The sequence below is a fragment of the Vanellus vanellus genome (assembly GCF_965231255.1).
Source record: "Vanellus vanellus genome assembly, chromosome: 1".
NCBI classification, from domain to species: domain Eukaryota; kingdom Metazoa; phylum Chordata; class Aves; order Charadriiformes; family Charadriidae; genus Vanellus; species Vanellus vanellus.
This window is the reverse complement of record NC_138905.1, coordinates 100,042,167-100,068,667: the sequence shown is the minus strand read 5'-3', so window position 1 is coordinate 100,068,667 and position 26,501 is coordinate 100,042,167. Positions and strand designations below refer to the sequence as shown.

At 43.5% G+C, this 26,501-nt stretch overlaps 1 protein-coding gene across 1 annotated transcript in view; it reads right to left on the bottom strand.

Moving 5' to 3' along the window:
• PHLDB2 (pleckstrin homology like domain family B member 2) overlaps positions 1-19,908 on the bottom strand; it is a 129,782-nt gene extending 109,874 nt beyond the window's left edge. The window contains exon 1 of the mRNA XM_082479143.1: positions 19,800-19,908. The gene's annotated coding sequence lies outside the window, so the exon portion shown is untranslated. The remainder of the gene's footprint in view (positions 1-19,799) is intronic.
• Positions 19,909-26,501: the final 6,593 nt, after the last annotated feature.

Below are 26,501 nucleotides of genomic sequence, written 5' to 3'. Positions count from 1 at the left end.
GTAGGCGTTCACTAAGGCTCCCCTGCATGGATTCTCTGGTGCCTATGAAAGGTTGCAATCACCTCTAAGCTCTCTCTGGGGGACAGCAATGGCTTTTCCACCCTTGCATTGGCTTTCACAAAGCTTGGCAAAATTTAATTACGTTGAGTACCTTCCTCCCTCTATCACACTTAATCAAAGTTGGACAACAGATACAAAGAGTTTTCAGGCAGAAGAGACAGGCAGACACAGTAGCAGGTCTGATCAAACAGCTCTGCATCCTTATAAATGATGTTATTTTTTACTTGTGTTAACCCTCTTTGCGCTGCTAGCTTAACCTTTTACATTTCAGTGTTATCCAACTCTTCCATATAGCCTTTCCTATTTCTAGGTACAATGTGAGAATCAGTGGTTGATTCACATCACTTTGCAATGCCAAAACATGTTTAAAAATAAGCGTGTACTACAACATTTCCTTTTACACAAAAGCTTATAAGCTATCCCTCCAGTTTTAAAATTAAACCTAAATTTCAGATCTAAGCAGTTCTAAGTCACATTGACGAAAAGCCGGTACATGTAAAATATGCAACATTGGCAGCAACTGGCTACAGACTGGTGCCAGTTTAGAATGTTTATGCAAGACAAGAATAGACAGAGGGAAACAGCTCTCAAACCCCACTGAAGAACATGCCCTTTCCCAGGCCCTGTGTTTTGCTCAACACTCAGTCCACGATGATTTTCCAATCTGCTGGAGGCCGTTGGCCCCGCTGCCGAGGAGGGGGCCTCCGCTGATTCCTCCTAAAGCAAGGTATGCCGGTCGGGGATTTCTCATTTCCACTCCCGCTTTGTCTCTCACACTTCATTTCCCCATCAAAAACATACTTTGAATCTTTTCATCTCATGGTTTTCCCATCTGACTGTGATATCCTCCTGGACCACTACAGCATAACTGAACACCAGTGTCCTCACTACCCTGCCTATGTTTCTGAGGACAATGAGCATATCAAGCAGACAAAGAGGTATCCACAAAAGTGATAACTTTAAAGTATGTTCCCTCGTGTTGCAGGAAGCTATTAAGGAGAGTCCTATTCATACTCCTCCCTCTTCCCCAGCAACACCTCTAGCAGATACTTACATTGCTCCCCCGAGGTTCAGCTCTGGAAAAGGCTCTGCTCTCCATCAAGGTTGCTGCTCCCCCTGCTTTAAGCAGCAAGATGTGCACAGAGCCCAAAATAACAGCTCCACCCAGACTGAGCTGCACCCTGAGGTGCCAATGATATAATGACAATGATATAACTATCAACCCCTTCCAAACGTCATTGTTCACAGAAGAGTGGAGAAGGCAAGTCGTGGACCTGCAGGCTCTCCTGCAAGTGGTGTTTCAGTGTTTACAGCCACCTCCTTCCCTCTTCCCCTCTTTTGTGCCTACCGTATCAATCAATCAGCCCCAAGAAATGAGGCAGAGCTGCTGGATCCACCAGCCAGCAATGGCAGACAAGGCATCCATGACACCCCAACATTAGTACAGTCACACTGATGAAAAGCTACACCAGTCTGTCCCTCTGTGATCACTCACGAGGACATGGGTTTTGATCCTGCATCGCTTATCACGTGCTGCACCATTATTTTTTTTCTTTCCTGGGAGTCTAAACCCAGTCAAGCCTACATGAGCTGGGTGACGTTGGGCTGGTTATATCTCCTCTGCCTGTTCCTTCTTCACGCATAGTACAATAAGCTCTTGGTGAAATGCTGTGACTGGAGAGGAGGGATGCTATTTAAAGTTCAGAGGTTAGCAGCCTAAATGAAATAATTAAGAGACTAGCGTCCCTGAGGCTTTTTAGCAGTTGGCAGATATTTGAATTAAAGCCTTTGTTGTAGATAAGCCAGTCAAGAATCAGTTTCTGTTCTCGAAAAACATCGTGATGTTTAAGAATAATTCAGTCTCAAGACTGAAAGGCTGAAAAAAGTCCCAATTCCAATTTAAGACCGATAAAATTCTCTTTTAGATGCAAATTTCTGATTTCAGTCAAGGGAAACATTGTCTCAAACATTCTTTCTTCACTTTGAAATGCATCTTAAAACAACTCTAACAAACAAAACATACCACTTTCGCAAAACATGACTGATTAGGTATAGAAGTTTCATTTCAAAGTGAGATATTCTGATTTAATTCAGCTAAAAACAAATAAAGGAAACTAATCCCACCAATTTCCATCAACTATTTTTTTCTTTTTTTCCAAGATCCACAATTTCATAGGAAGTGTTTCAATTTCGATAAAACTGCATTCTCTATCCTACAGAAAACCCACTCAAAGCTTTCCCAAGCATGTCAAGCTGTAATGCTGGAGAAACCTTCTACTTGGAAAAGGCCTTATTCAAGGCCATCAGCAGTGCCTCCCACAGTGAATACCAGTGTTTGCTGGGAGCATTGCAATTTCATCCTTAAGCTGCCTGCATGTTCTCGGCAGACAGCTATTGTGTCTGCATCAATACAGCTGCTATCTGGTAATCCAAATCCCACATATTGTTTCCAAAGGAAAAGCACGCTTCCCTTCTTTCTTCTCATTTCCTGAAAGAAACTATTCCCCAGTTCTTAAAATCTAACACTTATTTATCCATGGAGTTGTTTCAAATTAACTATTCTGCTTGGAGTTCATATTCTACGTTACTACAGAATAAGGTTTTTTTCTGTATGTTGGACAAGATCTCATTCCCTAAGGCTACTGCTTGTCCTGCAAGCCTCCCCTTCCACGTGACGGGCTGTTCTCCCTGTCCTGCTGTCACTTAGGACTATCTGGAGAGGAAGCGCTGGGTCTCGACTCGGATATTGCCCTCCCAAGTGTCACGCTTTGGCTGGTGCGGCCAACCACCATCAGCCACAGCACGTTGCCTCCAGTTGCCTCGGGGAGATGGAGCCGTGCCCGTCCTTCCAAGAGGAAGTCGGAAGGGTAGATGAGGTTACAAACAATGACTACCTTGTAATTAGCAGCAGTGCAATTACACACACAAAATACTAGTTTTAAGGGGGCTACACGGCTGCTTTGTAGGAACCCTTGTGCCTGACGAGCTGACATGCCCAGCTCCAATGCACTGTTGCTTGTTAATATTTTAAAACAGACAGTAAAGATGCCTCAGTGTTCTAAAGGAGCGCTGATAACACATCATTCAAACCTCTTTCGATTCTGCACAGACACTTTAAACCATTCACCCACGAAACAACGTCTCAAAGGCAGCTTCTCAGCATAGGTCAGATGCTGAACAGGAGGCACATTCCACCCCATAAACACCTAAACCACCCGTAATTAACTTATCAGAGGCCATGAGGGCCCTTGGGTCTGCCAGTGCCTCCTCCAAACAGACAGGCAGTGGGAGTGGGTTTGTTGGTATGCACCAGGCATTTCAGGCATGAATCCCAGCCTTGTCCCAACGTACCTCCTCAGTACGTGGGCACAACCAGCAAGTGCAGAGAAAGCCTCGCAAACCATCTCCACGCTCTGAGAACGTGGGCGGTGCTCAGAGTCAAAACAGAGGCAACATGAACAGCGATAACATTAGTATTACAGAAATGTGATAACCATGTTACCGAAGCTTACTAAAAAGCCCAAGGGGGTGGCAGGAGCGGTTTCATTTCTGTGGCACACTTTGCCCAAGCTAGAGGAATAGATTGGCTCCTACTCAGGTATTTCCCCTGGGAAAAGCCACAAGCCTGCTGCTTCCCCACCTTTGCATAGACATATAGTTTCTTGACAGTCTGAGTGCATGAGAAGATACAGTTTATTATAATCCTATAGCTTGTCTGTAGATACGATGCAGAAGAAGAAATTGTCAAATCACTGACCTTGGATATTGGCCATAGAGAGTAAAATAAACCACCATTTTAAGGCGACTTTGATTATATTCAGCTCTCAGTCCTTCACTCACCCCTTCTCCAGCCACCTCAGGACTTCAGTCCAGAGCAGACTCCTAAACAGGTTATCACACATTTCAAAGTTATAACAGTCATACAGCCAAGTGAAATCAGTCCTCAGCAGTCATCTTCTCCTAATATCAGCTCATCATCATGCAACAGTGGTGTAAAAACAGCACCAGCTGTGATGAAAAGTTACAGCAAAACTTCCAGGACAAGGTCCTTAATCCTGGTGTGGAGCCTGAGAGGCCTCGAGTGTAACTTGAGATAGTCCTGAACCACCTGCAACTCTGACCAAAGTCATTCACTCCTACAAATATACAGGTACAAACCTGGGCACTGAAGAGAAAAAAAAAAAATAAAAATGAGTGGCCAGAAAAGTTACGTTGCCCTTGGACATACAAATACATTTGAGTAAGAACACCAGCACTTGACTTTTTTGGAGTTCTTTGCTCTCTGGCTTTCAAAACCATTTAAAAAAAGACTGAGAATGTCATTCACATCAATAATAACAGAGGTTTTGTAACATTTCACATGTTCAAAGGTCTGCCAAGACTTTAATCCACACAACACTTATGAGAACCAATACTCTCCCCCATTCCACCACAAAGTACAAATATTCACAGAAAATCAGAAATCAAGACTCCTTAACTTTAAAATCCTTCTCATCTTTTCATGGAAAATATTTTGAATGGAGAGAGCAAGAAAACCCCAAAGTAACTTTCCAGAATGAGTTTTCCTTTAAGTGAAATTGTTATTTTTCAGTAAAATCCTTTTCTGCAAGACTCTGCTCAAGAAAATTTCAATCATCTCTACATTGTAGATTTGTACAATCCAGGTGGTAATATATAAATGCACGAGGAGACTGTGGCAAGTTTAAAATTACTTTCTCAAGAACGCATATCAAAACAGGGTGTTGCAGCCATGGTGCGACTGATCACCCATCTGCTTCTTTTCATGATGCAGCTGCACTGACATCACAGAACAGTAGGGGTTGAGGGGACCTTCAGGGATCATCTAATTCCAACCCCCCCTGCAAAAGCAGTCTCACCTAGAGCAGGTTGGACAGGAACACATCCAGGCAGGTTTTGAGTATCTCCAGCGAAGGAGACTCCACAACCTCTCTTGGGCAGCCTGTTCCAGTGCTCTGTCACCCTCAAAAGAAGTTTTTCCTCACGTTCAGATGGAATTTCCTGTGTTCCAGTTTGTGCCTGTTGCCCCTTGTCCTGTTGCTGGCACCACTGAAAAGAGTCTGGCCCCATCCTCTTGACACCCGCCCTTTAGATATTGATAAGCATGGATGAGACCCCCTCTCAGTCTTCTCTTCTCCAGGCTGAACAGACCCAGGTCTCTCAGCCTTTCCTCATAAGAGAGATGCCTCAGTCCCTCGATCACCTTCGTAGCCCTCTGCTGGACTATCTCCAGTAGTTCCTTGTCTTTATTGAAGTAGGGAGCCCATTACTCCAGATGCTGCCTCACCAGAGCTGAGTAGAGGGGGAGGATAACCTCTCTCGACCTGCTGGCCACACTCTTTAATGCATCCCAGCATACCATTGGCCTTCTTGGCCACAAGGGCACATTGCTGGCTCACAGTCAACTTGTCCACCAGAACCCCCAGGTCCCCCTCTGCAGCAGGTCAACCCCTAAGGTTATTTCTCCCTAGCTGCAGGACCCTACACTTGCCCTTGCTGAACATCATTATGCTCCTGTCTGCCTAACTCGTTAGCCTGTCCAGGTCTCACTAAAGACACACCATATCACTGGCATGCCTGCAAGCTCTTGTGGCTGTCTTGTTTTCAACATCTCCAAAAAGCATTTCAGACAATTCATGTTTTCAACACCTGCATAGGAAGCTTGTGAAGCAACTGACCTTGAGATGTAATGTGTTCCTAATCGAAGTCTCACTGGAACCTACCCTCTCAGCCCTTCTTCCATGATTCCCACTTAATAGAAAAGTTGAACTTCTGCTGTGTTTTTTTTTTTTTTTTTTTTTTTTTGGTGGTGGTGTTCGGGGTTGTTTGGTTTTTTTAGTTGTTTTTTTTTTTTTTTTAAAGGTTTTTTTTTTTTTTGGGGGGGTGGGAGGTTGGGGGTGGGGAGTGGTAAGCAGAGAACCATCTATAAGGATTTTAGCCTGCAATTATTTCTGAGGAGCTGAATCTCTTTGTTAACTAGCATGAGGATCTAGCTTATATTGGCCCATCAGCAGTGCCCAAGCAAGCAGTAGGAGCTGTTTCACTACCTACGCCTTTTCCCTGGCATCTGCTCTGGGCCTGACGGCTCCCTGTCAGCTTCTGGCCATACCCTCCCTGTGCTCCTGCAAGAATTCCCCAACCTTGCTGTTAGACTTAAAGTGGTTATACCTTTATGCAACATGGGCTTTAATATATCTGTTCTTCTCCTTTAATATCTACCCTGTGCTCTTCACCTCAGCCCAAGCATCAACAGGTTTCATACCTAACAAAGCACTGAGGGGCAATACTTTAGTTACAACACTTGTGAATAGGTAAATAAAGCGTGCAGCCAGCAGAGGTTTTTTAATCTGATATGGTTCCTGTCCCAAGAGCTACATTTTAAGGCACACCTCAATTGTATCACTAGACCAGTATCAGATCCCAAGTCAATATTTATTCCCTAAAACTATGCGTATTGTTTGGCCATCTTATGTTTTGTCTACATGTACTTTTCAGATGGGGAATAGTTGTTCACAGGAAAAAGACTACTGAAAAAAGAAAAACTATAGCAAAAAAGAAAAAAGGATGACATACAGTCCCAGCTTACAAAAGTTACTCAACTCTCATTCTCTGGCCTGCTTGGTTTCATTTCAAATTGTTTTAGACAACTCTAGCTATCTTGTACCCAAACTACTTCTCACTGAAATCAAAACAAGCTTCATCACTGTCAGTGTTGGCATATCCCTCCGCTCCCCCCCCTCCTTCCAATAGAGTGGCTGTCAAAGTCACAAAGCCTCATGCTAAAGGGCTGCTGCGCATTTGCCTTTTAACTTGAGGGACATTGGGAATTTGTAACTCTGCCAGAAAACAGACTCATTTGTTATTAACACAGCCCATATTTAGCCATGTGTCTCCGAAATAAAAAGCACATACTTTCATCTTAACAAAGCCCCATCTCCGCACAGCCGAGTCCCCAGGGACCGCTGGATCCTATTTTGCATGGACAAATAAGGTAAAGTGAGAATTTGAAAAATGCAAACCTGGCCTGAAATCACCCACAGCTTTGAGGAGCTATTTTTGGATTTGTTAACCTTTTGTTAAACAGAGGATGCTGCAAGGCCTTCTTTTTATTACTTTGTCCTGAATACCTAACTTCCAAAAAAATATTTCAGATCACAAGTGAGCTTTAAGGAGATGAAGTGGTGGGAGACCAGGACTGAGAGCAGCAATGGGAATTGATACTGAAGAAAACCATGTTAAAGCTTCACCCAAGATAAAAGTGGTGTAATTTGGCAACAGATACTGAAAGGACATACTCCAGATTAGAGGCAAGAACTCTTCTGAAACACATGCAGGAGGGAATCCAGTAGGCTATGTAAGATGCTGAATGTCCATGAGGATTTTAATTCTAGCCTCTTGTTGAGCTTTACTACCTTCCTTCTGAAGGAACAGCCAGAGATGTTTGTTCCTCTAATGGGACAAACTATTAGACATTTGCAGCAGAAAAGATGGGATGAATATTCTGTGACTACATGTGAAATATCTTCTTGGCAAACATTTCCTAAGGAGGAACTCTGACTCGGTTTTACTCTGTGCTTCAACCACAAATACATTACCTCTTGTCCTCCAGCATTCTATGCTTCGCAACCTGCCACATCTGAGAAGCATACAGCTGTTTCATGGGAACCCAGAGATCAATATCCCTATTATGAATGCGCATTGAAACTACAAGCATCTGGGACATTGGAAAAGCAAGTAGCTTCCTGCCATTCCAGCTGAAGCATCTGTATGCTGCAGCTACTTAGCTTTACATATAAGTGCAAGAAAACTACCATGGAGGCAATGAACACCTGGACCAAATCCTCATTCAAGGCGGTGGAAGAAGCATAAATTTCTCAAAAAGCTGGAAGTGAAAGCAGAAACTCAGAGAAATTTATTTTTGCCGCTTGTTCTAACTTAAGTGAGAAGCGTTTGGCATTGTGGACATTGTGTGAGTAAGAAGCTTCTATTGGCTTCCCTGAGAAGTGAAGACATGGTCATACCATGAAGCATTTTCTTTTCTTGATCATCATCCATATAGTCTTCCATAAGGTGACTAATGCTGACTCAGCACCTCAGCTGACCACTAATTTTTGTGCAAGCACCATACCATTCAAGTTACCTCAGCACACTGCTTGCTGGTCTCATGCAGATATTGAGGAAATACCCTGTATCCATGCAGAACAAGCAGTTGAAGGTCATTAGGGAAAAGAAGCAGTTATTCACTTCCAAAAAGCCATGTTCTACAGGAAATTAGCAACCGAAACTGTTAATGTGCTAACTAATCCCTTTAAGTATTGTCATATTAGCAGCACTCAGCCTACTTGCCTAAATTAAAGGTGAAAGAACAGCTTTAAAAGGTTCTCTTTTCCAGGAAATGATTAAAAATAGAATTTTGCAAAGTGGAAAAATCAACAAGTTAAAACGTGAGAGAGACGTATCTTTTGCCACATAGCATACAAGAGACCAAGGACATAGGCCAGGTTTTTCTGGGGTCACTGGATTCAGATTCCCAAAACTGCAGACATCATCATACTGTTTTGTACCTGAAGTCAAGACCATGGCCTACAGCAAAGAACCAAACAGCTATGTTGATGCAGCAGGACCATCCAGGTTTCAAGTGGTTAAAAGACTCAAGAGAAAACTCTAATCCAAACTCGTGAATTTTGCATAAGTCAACATAAAAGGAATTTGGAAGTTCTTCCTTTGTGTTCAAATTACATTACACATCATGTGGGCCCACTTGCATGACTTCCGGTCATCACACCAAAACAAAAGTCTTGGAGTAGGTAGGAACTAATAGATTTTTTACAAAGCATAACAGGTGATATTTCTTTATTAATTATAAAATTTGTTTATTAATTATAAAATGATATTTTTCTAAATAGTCAAAATTGTGAAAACAGAGAAAGGCCTCAATCTGAACACCGCCTGATTTTGGAGACTTCCTCAGCCAAAACACTTCTCAGTTTGAAGAGTACTGTAATGCTCTCTAGGTAAAAATTACTATAATGATTTTAATAAATCTACGAGTCTGAATATAATTGAGAGTTGGAGGGCTCAGAGCTGACTTTGGAGTAGATTTCAGCCCTGTTCCACTCAGTGTGGTCTTAGGAAAGAGAGACAGAAATCCCCCTCATCCAGTCCTGCGTGATGGAAACCCCTCCTTCCCTCCGAGCTAATGCTGGTATGAAGCACCAGGTCCCAAGGTTCATACAGACCCTCCCCCTGCTTCTGGGAGCTTAGGGTCTTGGCCTGCTGCATCCTCACCCAGCAGGGACGTAGCACTCCAAATTGGCCGGGACCCAACCCTGCTGCCCGTGGCCGGGATGCTGACCTGCAGCGAGCAGGGCTCCATGGGGAAGCCTGAAAGCTACACCTCCGCCAGCTGGCTGAGGGCCCAGGCAGCTCCCTCTCCAAGCCAGAGCAAGGAAGTACTGCGGAGGCTCTGACTGCAGCTTTAAATGAAATGTAAAACTAGTGAAGCTTCCTCTTGCTTTTCCACAAGGTTTTAAAACTGAGCGAGGTCCTGTAGGGCTCTTCAAATCAGCTGGGTAAAATTTGTACCTTTGCTTCTACTGTAGTGGAGCTCAGAGGTGGAAATAAGGTTGTGCTCATGATTTTGTTCGGGTTTCTACTCACAGCAAACCAAACCCAAGACACTTCTGACCTGAAGGCCCCAGAAGTGGTGGAAAGCTTTAGGCACAGTCACCGCATTCCAGAAGCATTTGTTTTTTTTAAAACTGAGTCAAGCTGAGGAAGAAAACCGTACCATGAATAAAGCTTCATAACATAATCAACAGTTGTTTCGCTATTTAATCTAACTCAGGATATTTAAAAAAAGCCATGTGAAAATACATATTCTATGTATATAGACTTGGGAGACTGGGAGAGAAAAAAATCTGATTGGACTTATCCAGATATCACATCAGGCTCCAGGTCCAGGACAGAGCTGGCCAAAGTTTCCAGCAGAACGGGGCTCCACCAAATGCAACCATGAGGTGCTGTTCCAGAAGCAGGCTTGAAGGGGGAGCAGGGCGTGGAAAGTGTTTGGGCAAGAGGCAGCAGAAATATCTTCCTACAGCTGGTCACGGCTGGAAGTTTACCAGGTATGTGCCACCAGCAACCCCACAGAATGTCCATACAAAACTGCCAAGCCCAGTTCTTTGATTTACATTTCTCATGCTACCGTATCACATACAACCCTTCCTAGGAAAACCACATCAGAACAGAACACCACACAAAAAAAACCCAAACCCCAAACAAATACTAGCCCTACTTCGCTAGAGTGAATGAAATTAAGTAGATCTTTGTGTACATTTTCTGTGTGCTCCAGGACAGTGTAGAACAAAAAAGCAACTTTATGCTTAAAGTCTTCTCTATAAATCCTGTTCTCTTCATCAGGATGAAGGACTGGAGCGAGGACACATTTTCAAATGCTGCATTCAGACCAGGGCTACACACATGCTTAAAGTTCAGGGCATGCTTATATGACAGGCTTGGGATGTAGACTGGCAAATCTGATTACTTATTCCCCGTACTCCGGCAGGCCAATGTTCCTGGACAACAGCATCCAAAGTGCAGGTCTGAAGTTACCCAGTCAAAGCAATCAGATTTGGGGTTTGGCTTCATGCAGTGTCCAAGCTGAACTTCAGCTGGCTTTGCTCAGTACCCACCTGCATTCCCCATTGCTCTCCAGACTCAGCCTCGCTCGCAGGGCTTGTGGTCCTCTCCCTTCACGGAATCACGGAGTTTTCAGAGTTGGAAGGGACCTCTAGAGATCATCTAGTCCCACTCCCCTGCTAAAGCAGGATTGCCCAGAGCACATTACTCAGGACTGCATCCAGGCGGGTCTTGAAAATCTCCAGGGAAGGGGACTCCACAACCTCCCTGGGCAGCCTGCGCCAGTGCTCTGTCACCCTCACTGTAAAGAAGATTTTCCGTGTATTTGAACGGAACTTCCTATGTACTAACTTGTGCCCATTACCCCTCGTCCTGTTACTGGGAACCATTGAAAAGAGCCTGGCTCCATCCTCCTTCAACCCACTCTTTAGATACTTGTATGCCATAATAAGGTCTCCCCTCAGCCTTCTCTTCTCCAAGCTAAAGAGTCCCAGCTCTCTCAGCCTTTCCTCATAAGGGAGATGCTCCAAGCCCTTAATCATCTTAGTTGCCCTTTGCTGGACTCACTCCAGCAGTTCCCGGTCCCTCTTGAACTGGGGAGCCCAAAACTGGACACAGTATTCCAGTTGTGGCCTCACCAGTGCAGAGTAGAGGGGGAGAATGACCTCCTTCGACCTACTGGCCACACTCTTCCCTGTGCAGCCCAGGATTCCATTGGCCTTTTTGGCAACAAGGGCACATTGCTGGGCCATGGATAATTTACTGTCTACTAGGACCCCCAGATCCTTCTCCTCAGAGCTACTTCCCAGCAGGTCCGCCCCTAAGTTATACTGGTGCTTTACATTCTTCCTCCCCAGGTGCAGGACCTTGCACTTGCTTTTGTTGAACCTCATTAGGTTCTTCTCTGCCCAGCTCTCCAGCCTGTCCAGGTCACGCTGGATGGCAGCACGGCCCTCTGGGGTGTCAGCCACCCCACCCAGTTTGGTATCATCAGCGAACTTGCTGAGGATACACTCTGTCCCCTCATCCAGGTCATTAATCACGTGCTCGGCCTCCTGCGTCCTTGCATTGGGAGCTTCCCGCGAGTGCCTTGGATCACTTCTCCAAGCAACTCATCACAGCAACACCCTCCAGAAGCAAATGCGTTTGAAAGAAAACTCTCTCTGTAATTTTCTATCCATCCTTCACAAAGCAGCAACGTGGAGAAAGGAATCAATACACAAAGTAGTAACACTAATAGGTACCAAGGATAGGAAAGAAAGAAAACCAGAGAAACAGGGGAGACAAAGAAACACACACACAAACACACAAACCCGACAACACAACCCCCCACATCCAAAAGACTGTTTTGTTTAGTTTCTGAAAGCATGTTTATGGAAAAAAAGATCTTTAGCTTTGGGCTTGGAGTACATAATGACCAACTCCTTATGTTTATACCTAAAGGGTACTCTGGGTCAGGTGTTCTTACAGCTGGGGAATACCGAGCTGGTGGGCCTGTAAGGGGGCCTAGAGACCACACCACTGTTGTGAGGTTGGGAATTCAAAGCTCTATGACAAGGAACAACATGGGGAAAAGCTGAGGATTGAAGAAGTTTGCTGGTCCAAGAAGTTTGGGAAGAAGCGGCACAGCTTGCGGCCATGCTCCTTCAGAGCAGCAGACAGGCACGCTTAAGTTTGTGGAGCTTCCCAGATGAACTGCAGTTACGTACATGCCAGTTTATAGGCAGAGGAAATCCTCCTTTTATGGTTTCCATCCTCCCACTTGTTCCTCCTCCCTAGAAGTTTTCATCCTCCCAGCTGAGCCAAGCATCAAATGATTTCAATGTGTGGTTATGCTCCAAGAGGACAGGGACCCTGGGGAAGGAGACAGGGGTGGGGAATCTGTGATCATCACCTTTTCTTTTCCCTGTGACTCTGTTGCAAGCTATTCCAACAAGACAAATTAACTACTTCCAATTCACAGCAATTTTAAAACAAAAAAGTTGTTAAAAATCAAAATAAGTATTTTCACATTTGACTGCAAAGATTAAAGAAAGTAGTTCTTTGCTGGTCACCTAAATCTGTTTTACGAAGACATCTGAAAGGCATTTTATCAGCTGCTGAGCAGTATTTACTCATGAAACTGTTCTAATTGCTTTGGAATGTGCACCCTGGCTGCTGGAACAGCTCGCTCCTGCTGATACACTGAGCAAAGCAATACTGTATAAAAGCAGCATGTCCTATGCGCCAGCATTCATTCTTCATTCACAAGGTAAACGGCATGAAATTTTAAAAAAGGCAAAGACTTCATAAAGGATGACTGTTGCAGAGCTGCTCTATGAGTTTACAAGAGCATCAACTCATCAGCAAAATAAATCATTGCCACGACTGAAATTCTCACAGATCAGTAATTTAGTACTAAACCTATCTTGCAGCTGGAAGTTTCATGGGTGAAAGTTTATTCCTGGTGCCCACTACATCTGTGCTGGAGTTAATATCTAGGATGGAAGGAGTAGTGTGCCCTGGCCACAAGTAAGCCCCGCCACTAGCTTGCAGCCTTGCTCCCTCTTAGTAGTTAAGCAGTGGAGGTCTTGGTAGATCAAAGATAATCTACTCAGTCTTGCCCGAATCTTCTGAAACTGAATCAGAACTCTGGTCTGTATTACACCTGCTCAGGATTAGTAACAGCCTACCAAAAAAAAAAAAAGATTAGCTCTATCTGCCTTTAAGACAAAGCAATCCCAAATACTGAGTCACAATCTGGAAGGTGCAGTGGTTTGAACAGCACTTACTCCTTGTCTGTCTGTATCACATCCTGGTGTACTTTATCCAGCAGAATTAGAAATGCACAGAATAATTGCTATTATACAGGTTGATGTATAAAACATTGAGAATAAAGGACAAGTCACCCTGATCCTCCTAGCACCTATGCAGAAGGGATCCCCCTGTAGATCCTCTTTGCACGCACGCCAAAACAGCCAAGTCAGTCCTACTGGCCTGGGCTAAACTTTATAAAACAGGCTTGTAAACTTCAAATGCTTTGAGCTCGTTTCACAGGAGGTGGGAGTGTCACACTCCCACACGAAGCCTGAGCTAACAGAGTCCTTGGAAAAAAGCAGCTTCAGACAAAACCAGACCAGACTTGGGGATAAACAGCCCTGGAAGCTGCTCAGAGACCATGGGCCTGGCCATGACAGTCCTCCTTCAGTACCAAGTTATCCAACACAAGATAAACGCTCTAGTGTGTCTGGTAGTAACCTTGAGTTATCTCTGCAGGAAGCATTGCACATGCACTGAAGTCTGTGCTTTGTGCAGCCACAAGGGCTGTGGCTTTTTTTAAGAGCATGATATTTGCTAAAAGCACAGGTAGGATCTCTGTTTGGGAGTGGGCAGATCTTGGAGAAGGGCGAGGCCGGGTTAGAGGCTCTCAGCTGAGAGAGGGCTCTTCTCATTTCTTGCTCATCCAACAGGAAAACTTGAATTTTCTGACATCCCACCCAGGTCTCCTCTGCTCTGAGGGCACTGTTTGCAATTCTCTCTCCGTCTCCTCTCCAAATCTGGGCTGTACAGGCATTCCTCAGCCTCCTCGATAGCTGCTCCCACTTTAGCTCCTGCACCTTCCCCTTCCTGCTGGCAGTCACAGCCTGCCACTCCTGCTGGCCAAAGCAGCAGCTACATGCTCCTCTCCTGTCACCAGGGCAAGGCTAGATGTCTCCCAGTTTCTCACTTTCCCCTGCCTTCCCTCAATCATCCCACAGTTAAAATGTCCTTTTGTTTTTTCCCTACAGCTATATTTTTTTTCTTTTTTAAACAAGGGCTTGTTTTCTTATTGGAAGCCTTTTTTGGACTTAAGGCAGCATGAACTTCTCCCCGTTTTCTCCTGCTGTGAAGGGACCTGACCTAGAGGAGAGATCTTTAAGGCTACAGAAGAGATCTCCCCGCATGACCTTTTTAATCCTTGGCCTCCATTGCTTCAGTCAACACCACAAGTGCCTTCTAGTATGACAATCACCATTTGTTGCTTAGGAATTAAACATTGACTAAACACATCATTCTGCATAGGCCATTGAACTGGAAGAATGTTTAGTGAGCTCAGCAGCTAAAGCTTTATTAACCATCTCTGGATACCTTCTCCTTGAGCAAGGCAAAGGCAACACTGTGGCTTGATCTCAAACCCTTTCTAACAGCTTCTTCAGTAACCCACAATACTTTTAAAGCTCTAATACCCCCCCCCCCCAAAAAAAAAAAAAAAAAAGGTTTCCCAGCAGATAGATGCTAACTTAGCCATCCCACCATGGTATAAAGTTTACAGTTCCACACTTTATGCCGTTCCCTGTTCTCTGCAAACCAGTTTAGCACCACCCACAGCACATCTACTGCTCTTTCTGCCACACCAGTAAGTTTACGTGCTCCAAGCTAAAAGACAGGTTGTTTTCCTTCCTTTAGCATGCCTGCAATGTTTAACAGTGCTCTAGAGCACAGGTCAGCTAAAGGTGTGTTAAAACAGGACAGCTAACAGATAGGACAGCAAACGGAGTTTTTTCAACACCAGCAAATCCACTCAGGATCCATTCAGCAGGATAACAGGCATCCAGAATAACCCTGGGGGAGGATGCCTCCTGCCCAGGTATCAAAACCAGTGTGAAATGTGTCTTGGAGTAATTATATTCCAAATAGAAGTCTGGAAAGCCTGCTAAGGTACTGGCTTCTCGCTCTCAGGCACTTAAAAACAAGCAGGGAGAAGAGTGACATGAGAATTCCTTGCATTTTCTGAATTCTCCTTTTCCTTTTCTTGACACACACACACACACAGAGGAGGAAAAAAGAGCCCACATTTCCCTCAGACTCAATGCTAATATATCCTGCTCCCATCAGATCAGGAGGGAAAAAGTTTGAGTGTAGGGGGCCATTTGTGGTTGTTATTCAAGAACAACAAAGTAAGAACAGCCCTACCACCTCGCTGGAACTGGACTGTGTCCCATTTGGTGGCATCTTGCCAATGCTAATAGTTTAGTGGGACTGTTAAGTGCTTTTGAAACTGAAAGGCAGCTTTCAACACTGGTCCTAGACCTATCGGCTCTGGAAAAAAAAAAAACAGTCAGTCTGAACACTGTCTCAACCTGGAGCCAGAAAGCCATAGCTAATCCAATTAAACTCTCTTGGGGAACACAACTACACATGCCAGCTACCTTCGAGTTCAGAAAACAGCAGCACCAGCATTAATGACGAGACTGACTGGGCAGAGCAGATGTGTCCTGACCGATGGGAATCCAGCAAGACAGAGAAAAGGGAGATGTCTGAGCACGGGCTTGAGATTCCTCACAGGTGACACTACCTGCTCCTGTCCTACCACAGACAGGAGTTTCCAAGAAGGGAACAACAAGGTGTGGTGCCCTGAAATGTTAGAGATGGTATCTTGGAGTGTATGCTTGAGCCTAACATTGACCCTGGGGGTCTACATTCCCCAGGGAGGTGTGTCACACTGGTGCCTTCAGGAAGAGCCAGGTGGGACATGCACCCCTGCACTTCACAGAAGGCATTCTTGAGTCCGTATGTGGGAGTTTGGTTTCGGTTTGCTTTGCCTAGAGCCCGTGTCAGTTCACGTATTTGCAGTCCTCAGTACTGTAGCAGGAATGTCCCTCAAGCTTTAATGAATGTAGTGCAATACCTCTGTGATCTGGGCAGGTATAATGGTCACCACTGCAATTTTAGAAGGCAGTCACAGTTTTCTTCTAAACAGACAATGCAGTTTCAGTTTGCCACTTTCAAAACTTTGTACTTTTGGTAAGGGTCGAGACCCACGAAGAAAATCCCACCTATCGGTTCCACAGGCACGAAGGGTGCATGAAGACTGTTATAGCCATATGGGCAAAGCAATATCCCAGGAACAGAACAGGGCAACTGCACGTCTCTAACAATGACCAAGCACGTGGTAAAGACCTGGCACACCACACTGGGGAGCCTCTGGGTCTACCAGCCCGTGCCCCTTGAGAGGCAGGGAGCACAACAGTACATACTTGTCTATTAAGTATTATATTTCAGCGGGAATAAGGGCAGTAAAAAGGATTGTCCTTTTCATCTTTTCTAAAGCACTCTAAGCAACCACTCACAGCCAGTGGGGCAGGAAAATGAGGATTTCAAATTGACTGCTTGTTAGCCATCTACAGAAGCACATGCATTTAGTGAGAGCTCGGGTGTGCTCCAGAGGCTCGATTTTCAGCTCGTTTCCCTCATTCTCTGCTAAAAGTATTGCTGTAACAGCTTCTACAGCCTCTTCTGCTCCGAGACTAGTAACAGAGCACAGAAGAAATTCACCGGCCGATTCTTTCATTTCACTTCTGGGTAAACAGAATCTCACTATAATCATGATCTTGATAAGCCGGTTCCCTGGTGCATGCTATTAACACTGCCTGCATTATCCTTCAGCCTCAGAAAGGGAACAAACCTAGCCCCAAGACAGGAGGAAGGAACTAAATGCAGAGGGAAATTAAGCCACTCAAAAGTTCTTGTTCTTGGCAATAAATGCAAGAAGAAAAGATTGTAATTATCTAGTTTATTGCCGTAAACAAGCAATTTTTTCAGTAGTCTAGATTTTAGCAATTCTTTCCAGGAGATGGCAGTCAACCATCTGGGAATGCAATCCCCCTTATGCACAAAATCCAGGTGGCACGAAGATGGCACTGCCAAATCTCTTTCCAGATACAGAACTACGAAAACAAATGATTACCTGGCGGAGTTACTAGGATCCTCTGAATTACACTGACTGTTGCTAGTGTAAGCTACCCTGACAGCAGCCTTGCTCTGCCTTTGTCAACATATTTCAGGAAACCTACACCGAGTTTTGGATTCCTTCTGAACCTTAAAGCCTGGAAGAGTATGTCTGGTTTCAAGTGCTGTCAGCATTGCGTATGGCTGCACAGTGAACATATCCAGCATACAGGGGAAGAAACCAGTCGTGAGAAATACTCACTCTATAAACATGTTTGCAGTGTGCAACAAAGGAAGCAACCTGGTGAGACAGCTTGTGTCATTCATCCTCAGACAATCCTGTTACTAAGGGCACTCTTCAAGACAGATTTATGGAGGGCCAGAAGGGGATTATCTTTGTGATACACACTTATTTTTGTTTTGGTAATGACCAACACACGTTTTCCAGCAATAACCACTCTCACACAAGATGAGCTGGCCGCTTCTAATGCTTCAGAGTTCAAATCATGATTCCTCTAAGAAATGCAAAATTAGAGGGGGGAAAAAAACCCCAAACTTGGCATTTGAGATATTTAGGCTGAAATACTAATGACTTATTTTTCTCAGGAGAAATGCCTGGCACGTTGTATTTTATTTGCTGCCAATGCAGTCTTTCAAAGAATGCAATCAAGTCCAATTCAGCACTTTTGTAAGTGTGGAACTACATTTAACATATCAGATGAACTTTGTACTAGATGTGATTCAAAGAGTGAACTTCGTGTAATAATTTGTTCTGTCTCAAAAAAGCCCCAAACCAAAAGAGCTTTATTTTCTGTTCCAAAGGGCAAGTTGCAGCACCATCTCTACTGCATACCTTTCCTCCTCCCTTTCCACTGCTCCAGCCTCTCTGAGGATGCTTTTTGTTTCTTTCTTATACTTGTGATTTTAGGTTTTGCAATTTCAAGCTGGAAGAAAACCCAGGAATACCGAAACCCAACCCTTTGCTCAGTTGCTATGAGCAAAAAGAGAAGTGAACACTCAATAGCACAAAGGTCAAGAAAAATATTTTTGCCATCCTTAATTCTCATTTACACAGACCTCATCAAACAAACAATGTATGTTTTTCTCCACCCAGTCTGCCAGATGATTACTTTGATGCAGGGAGGAACATCCCCTCAGGCAGTCTTTTATTTCCCTTTTCCTAAACTGTATTTGCAAGAAGCAACATGATAGATAACAACTCAGCTCTCAATTTCTTCTGTACTTTGCATTCCCAAATTTTCAACCCAAGAGGAGCTGGTCTTAGAGTTACAAAAACATCTGAAGTGCCAAGGTGCTCTCTGCAGTACAAAGTGAGGGACTGGGGGGGACATGTGGCTCAGTCTGCTGTTTGTCTGCCCCTCTGCTGAGCAACCCAAACAGCATCTGCCACAAACACTAGCCAAACTTCCTCGTGACTGTAATAGAGATGAAACACCAAAGGCGCCCACAAACACAGATCAAACACAGAAATTACCCTTTCAAACCCAAGCATGAGATACCATCTGGGCTTTGCACGCGCCAGTCAAGGTCAGTTTAGGCCATCTCAGCGAAACCTGTAAGTCTTCGTATGAAGGCCAACCCGTTTGTTCTTCAGCATCTCCTGAGTCACCAGAACTCTTTCAAAGCTTCATCCAGCAGCTAAGGCATCTGCCTTGCTTATAAAGGGACAGCCTGCACTGACACTGTGTCAGACAGTTTCCACTTTCTGCAACTCTGGCTAGCCACCTTGATGCTCCACTGCCTAAGGTACTGCCAGGCGCTTCCTTTCTTTCACCAAGTAACTGCTCACTGCAGATATGGCAGCGCATAATCACCAATTCTGCTTCTAAATTAGAAGCCAGGCTAAGCACTGGGGTCTCGCAACAAACGAGGCTGTTTTATTTTTAAAATACTGAAAACAAACAAATAAAAAATAATCACAAAGCAGACAAGAGAAGCATTCACCTCTCTAAAGTACTGCCTATTTCACAACCATATGCAATTTCAGCCCATAGGTAGTTACACTGAAAACTTTTTATAAATTCACAAATTTGGCCAGGTTCTGCTACAGGCACGTGTTCTCACTGGGCACTGAAAGGAACAGTACCTACTCACCAAGGCAGAATTTTTGTTGAAGCTGCAGATAGAAACCTACACAGCTACATGTCTTGACAGTAGCTTTTCCCTCAAGCAGACCCTGCATCATCCTGCACTTCCCCCAAGGTGTATTTATTTCTACTGAAGACAAGACATATACAAGAAAGGACAAAAAAGCAACCAACCATTTTCTACTTTAAGCAACCTTTGCTTTTAATTTAAAGCAAACATGTAAATCAAGGGAAAGTTGATTTTAAGCATGATTATCTTAACAGCTTATCCATACAGCAAGTTACCTGTTAATGCTCTTGCTCACTCCCACTGTCTTCTCCAGAAGATTCCACGTTGTCTCGACTTCAGGCAGTGGCACTGCTACCAGCTAAGCAGAGCAGAAACAAGCATTAAACTCTGGATCCCCAAGAACCGCAGCTGGACACACTAACCAGCAGTAGTAAAAAAAAAAAAAAAAAAATAAAAATCACTTGGCTTCTCCCTCCAGCATTTCCTCACCAAAGAACTTGACAAACTGACCCTGCTTACTACATTTAAGTCGGAGAGAGGCTTTTTGGTCAAACACTTTCCTAGTCTAATGCAAAATGACTGACGCGTCACCCAACTGATCAGAAGAACTGGTGACCTTGCTGCTACTCAGCCCCAGAGCTTGCCAGCATTTTGCTCACCTTCCAGCAACACGTGGAACAAGAGCAGCTGGCAGCATATACTGGGTTTCAAGCTGGCTTTCCTTCAGACAGCATGGAAGAGTTTATCCTCCACTGCTAAAAAACCTGCATGCAGGTTCAACAGTACCTCCTAAGAAGCAAATACTAAGCCACGTGCAATTCCGGAATGATTCTGTTTGAACAGCTAATCACTGGTTTGTGGCAACAGCAAAACTCAGTATAAAGGGCATGCATAAATTTGCTGCAGAACATGCGTCTGGTTTTTGCAGTCTCATTATACACTGCAGAAAGTTACCTACTTTGTGCATGTATGTGCATGTACATGCACATGTGCCCTTGTGCAGCATTGCTGAAGGGCACACAGACTGAAAAAAAGAATCTATTAAACCAGGGGAGCAACACAGTGAAATCATGCTCGTTCTTGCAACCAAAGTCCCCTCTAAGGTATATATGATTCCTGGCCTGGGGAAACAGTATCTGGGGGGGGAAAGTAACACTGCTACTGCAAGCTATTTAGCCAGTGTTTTTACGCACTGGCAGCTTATGCTATTTACATTAGCTTTATACAGCATAGGTATATATTCTGTAAAAAACAGGGGCACACTCCCTGCCTACAGCACATTTCAGACAGGCTACTGAGCCCATTGGCTAGCTATGTACATGAGTCACTGCTAAACTAGTCTGGCTTGTAAACACTTACCTCAAGATCCGAGACGACACGTAGGGACAGCAGTGACTAGAATCTGAACTCCCAGCTCTACCTTTAGGATTTAAAAAAATAATTAATCATTTACAGACACAGCTTACATCAGTTACCAGTGTCTGAAAACACAAGAGAATTGGGGTCATCCATTCCCTGCTTCTTCCCCCCCCCATACTCCCATTGTTAAGACAGGCAAGCTGAAAATAACCCAAAAGAAGGGTCTCTGTGATCTCACTGGGTTACAAGCATCCAACACTAGCCGAGGCTCTGGGAACCATTATCAATACTTTGTTTCCTGACCAAGTGTTACCATGGAGCTTCATTACCTGTGTTACAGCAGTAAAAGCTGCACAAAAATTGTACTTGCTTTTCAAGATACAACCGGATCCATGCATCAGCATGCTTTAATCCCAGCGTGTTCAGGCAGAGATGTGTCCTGGTGTGAGGTAAAACAGGACCAATTTTGTTCAGTAATTTTACTTTTTAGCTCAGCCTCTTCTAACTACTGAAATTAACAGCATATTGTGCAGACACTGTTTGCTCCCAGAGTGATAAGACCTATGCTTATAGCTGATGCCCAGGCCTGGTGTGAGAAGAGGCTCCTGCTTATACTTATTGCTATAACACCCAAGGGCAGATAACTTTGTGATTTGCCCCATTGGAAGGTCGAAGTGGCAAAGCACAGTGGGGTCCCACCTGCAGGGAGGAGCGGACAGGACAGGTGACCCAAAACTGACCAAGAGGGTATTCCATCCCATCTGCCTCATGCGCAGTATAAAAGCTGAGGGATCAAAGGGTCAGCTCTCTTTTCAATGGCCAACATCCGAGGAGGACTGTCTGTTCATCCACCTCTGATCCTGAATCTATATCCGGAATCCAGTTCCCATCTGTCACTGAGTCCAGTCTGGGACTTCCCCAGTGCCAGCCCCTGACATAACTGTCGTCCTGGGAGCTTGATACAGTTTTGTATATATTTCATTATTTTCCTCTTATTTTGTTATTAATATTTCATTAAAGTAGTTTATTTCCTTCTAAACTCATAAGTCTTTTTCCCTCCTCTGCCTCTCTCTTTGAGAGGGGTAGGGGGGATTATCTGTCACTCACCAGATGGCCAGTTCGGCCTAAAGCATGACAAGATGCAACTGTGCATGCATGTGAGCACAAGCATACAGTTTTCTAATTGCTTTGCACTATTACTTCCACAGAGGGGTCCTCACCACATCTTAAAAATATTGTCCAGATCTGACTACCCAGGGAACAAAAGTGCAGCAAGATGTGGCACCTCAAAAAAACTCACCCTCTATGACACCAGTCTGCATCAGAAAAGTAACTGAGGTCAACTGATGTTAACTGACTCACAATGTAATATTTGTTTATCAAAACAGTTAGCAGTACAGAACACACAGTAAAGATGATTAACTCCAGTTGTACTTTTATTTTCAGGATTAAAAACCCCAGTGATATAGATGCAGAGTAAAACAGAAAGAAACAGATGTTAACCCCAAGTTTATCTGCAATTGAAGTGAGGCATCCTGGTTTACAAAACTGAATTGGACAGTATGGGTAAAGCACAAACTGCCAAGAGAAAAGAGAAGCTGCACAAAATACAGACTGAGAATAGGTAATTCTTCACCTGGCTCTCTCTGCCCTCTTCCAAAGTATAAATAGCACAAATAAAAACATCCAACTCGAAAATAAATTTGACACTGAGAAAAATCAAAGAACTATCAAAATTATTTTTATACAGAATGTACTGATCAATAATTTTTTTAGAATTCAGAATAAATTGCAGTTCAATTTAAATAAGATACAGAGGAAGTTATCACAGGTCTAACAAAGGGTAAGGGAAGTACTGCTTCAATGAACACCACAAAATACATAAATATTCAGGAACATAAAATATAATTAGATTCAGCAAACAGTTCTACAGCCGATATTCCTATTCCAGTCCCTACAATTAAAAGTTAGGGCATGTTTACTTGGTAATACTCAGAGAAATAAATATACTTACAGAAGTACATATACTTCCTCAACAAGACAGACGTATTGAACCAGTGGGACTGATTTTTTAATATAAAAGAGACAGATTTAACAACCTAAACCAAACAGCTAATAGGATTCTCATTGGAAGGTATGACTAAGCCCAACAGATATGTCCTTAGCATAAGATTTGCTCTTCACATATGCTTTAGCTCTTCTACCCATCTGTTGAGTCAAAAAAAAAAACAAAGCTGGAACAAGAATTTGTCAGACACCCAGAAAAGCAAAAAAGCCCACCACCAACCTTCTCCACTGCTGAAAGGACTGCATCTTGAACTGGTTTGAATTTTGAACAAAGTTTTGGGTTAGTTCTGTTCTTCACATTAGACAATCTTTGTGCTCAACCAACCACTGAAAAATTGCCTGCAGTTTTGTCCCAGGCAGTGGTTCTCTGACCAAAGACTGGTTATTAGTGTTTGGTAGCAATATGCTTAAGACTAGATGAAAGTCTTACTAAAACTGCACAAAACTCTATATTAAATATCATATATTCAAGTAAACCTCAAGTCACACATGCTCTGTCAGACTTCCATGGGTAATCCAATTTTAAATCAAAATGGCTATGTCCTCTATTTATCTCTAAAAGTGCTAAACCCCGGCCTGTTAGATGACAGATATAACAGCGAACTCTGACACCTGAGACAAGTACACAAAGCAAGTACTTCCAAAGGCTTAACCAGGTGAGCACAATAGATAAGCATCTTGGCAGATGCCCTACTTCTGTTTGAACTAAAATCCCTGTTCAAAAGCGCTTCTTCAGCTTTACAGCACAGGTTCTTTCTAAACTCCAACATACTAACTCAGTACTAACACTGAAAACAGTATGTGTCAGGAGCAAAGACACCATCACCCCCAGTTCTTCCTTTCTTCTCCAGAGAATTTATTTAGCAGAACAGGGCCCTTTCTTGCAGTCAACATCTCTGCTCTGAAGACTTAGTCTGATATCTCTCACTAATCACAGCACCCTTGAAACTTGTTTTGCCAGCACTGTCTCCAGTGGGATCCTCTCCATCACAGCAAAGCACATGTAAGATAGTATCCCTTCAGTTCTTGAGATGGGACAGGACTCTGTCTTTTGTTCACAACAATCAACATTATGACTCCCAGCTCTGCAGTTTTAAAATATATTAAGACAGCACTGCCCAAATAAGGAGTGGAGAGAATGATAGTCTGCAAAATCTAGTAATAACTCCTCATTGTTTTCACATATAAGCACACAATAAGACGCTAAAAAACTCATACTTCCTAACAACTTTCTCCCTGTTGCTTCCCATCAGGTATACATACAGAGGTCTCCTGTGCCTCAGGTATGCCCTTGAATTGCACATGGCAGCAATCAGTGCCAGGGGAACAGGCATACCACCAGTGTGCTTGGCATTCAGTGATTGCCCATTAGGAAGAGAAACAACAGTCAGAAAACAACGTATAAGTAACCTGAATCTGTAGTAACAAACCATGCAAGTAATTATTCAAGAATATTCAATTCAATTAAGTATTTTGCCTCAAGCAGCTACTACTTTCCTGGCTTTTCTTCTTTTGCTAGCACCTACAGAACAGCCAAGTCCTCAGAACAATTCTTCTGGGGGAGTTTTCCACCTAAACTGTTTAGAAGTGAACCCTACTGCTTTGGAAAGATAAAGCAAGACAATCAGTGTATTCAACAGACGCAGGTCTACATCAACAGCAAGGAACCCCCAGCTTTCTCCTGCATTCATGCCAATCTTTATTTTTCTCAAGCTCATATGTACATGACCTTGCAAGTTGTTAGTTGCTCCACACTCTGCTCAGCTGCAGCCCACAGCCAAACTATCAGCTGAATTTCTCAGTGAGCTGCAGCCACTGTCACTCACCTGCCAGACCTGCTCCACTCTGCCACCCAAAACCTGGCTAAATGCTGCCACACCTTCAATGTGGGCACTGGATGCAAACTACGGTCCTACCTCTTTGGTCCTCCCTTCCTGCCCAACTCACCTTTTTATTATGCTGGAAAATAGAGTCGGCAGCCCAAAGTCCAAGTCTAGCTGACCTCTGTTTTGTAAAGTGTGAGGGAATCTGAATACGCTGTGGTGCCATGTCAGATAATTAAGCCTATTACATGAGTAGCTTTGTTATGGGCTATAGTGTGTAACAGAAGAAAGGTAGTTCATATTGCTTCGGATGGTTTAGTACTACTCTAAAACCAATTCTAAACATCAGCATTAATGTGGCCCAAAGTCTGCAGCACATCTGCCAATTGCCCAACTCACTATTGAGACCGTCAGGTTCCTCACATAGAGGCATAACACCAAACACTGCTCTGAAGTGACACACGAGTCTCTTCAGACAGGCCAAACTTACAGAAGTGTTTGGGTTTTTCCCCCTCTCCTCACTTCATCATTAATCCTAAAGCTATTTTCCATTTCTTTTGCCTCTGCTAACGCTCTTAACACCTAGCATGTCTTTGTCCTATTTTGAGAGGCAAGAGCTAACAGCAAATGCGTTAGAGAAACTTCTGACTTTGTGCTTAAAAATATCTAACCAAAACCCTGAGTTACAACCATCACCTCTCTATTCAAATAAATACAACAGAAGTACTAACAACACAGTCATTACTGTGCACGCACAATATAAATATTGGTTAAGCCTGATAAATCTCTTTTGAGGTAGATATATACAGTACAATATATTAAGGGTCTACTGCAAACATCATACTCTCTTCACCTTCTCACCTTGTCCTCCAGTTCCGCAGGAAACCTTGTAAACATTATTTCTGCCTCATCACCATTCAAACCAAGTTTTTTCCAAGTTCTGAGCTCTAAACCAATTTGCAGCTAAAAGACCACCGAAACCAAACCTGTACATTTAGCAATATCATGTAGTTTCAGTTGGGGCCATGAGAAAAGTAGGTTAACACAAAACTCAGCTAAGGAAAAGCCAGGTATTTTAAATAACTTTGCAAACAAAATACTGTTGTTCAAAACAAGTTCCATCAGTTTCATCAACAAGAAAAAAGTAATACCAAAAATAAAAACCTGCTCAGGTTTTCAAAGGAAGTTTTAAACTAGAAATTTGAGCTTTAGTTCCCAAAACCATGACTTGCCCCTTGTCACCAAAACAGAAAAGGAAAAGGGAAAGACAGCTTGAGAGACAGACACTCCCCCATCCAACTCCCTTACAAAAAGGATTCAGTTAAAAATTTGAGGAACTCTAATGAAAACCATGCAACAAACAGATAAATCAGGTTACAGTCTGCTCAGAACTTGGCCAAGGTTCACATGGAAGGTCTGCAAACCTGTAGATAAACTTGTCCTGAGTTCAGAGCTTGGGACAAGCAAAGAGGTTTTGGATTTTTCTGGGCTATCAGATCATGATGGCAGATGCAAGATACGATAACAAAATAAATAAATCTGAAGACTCACTTTTCTTTTGAATAAAATATCTATAAAGACAATCCATTCTATTATAAATAGCTTAGAAATTAATACAAATTCATAATCACCAAATAATTAGTGCATCAACAGTTGCTTTAGAAACATGATTGAGCAGAGAAGTATCTGCTAATCAGACACTGTGTTATGTTGTTCTTTATTAACCAA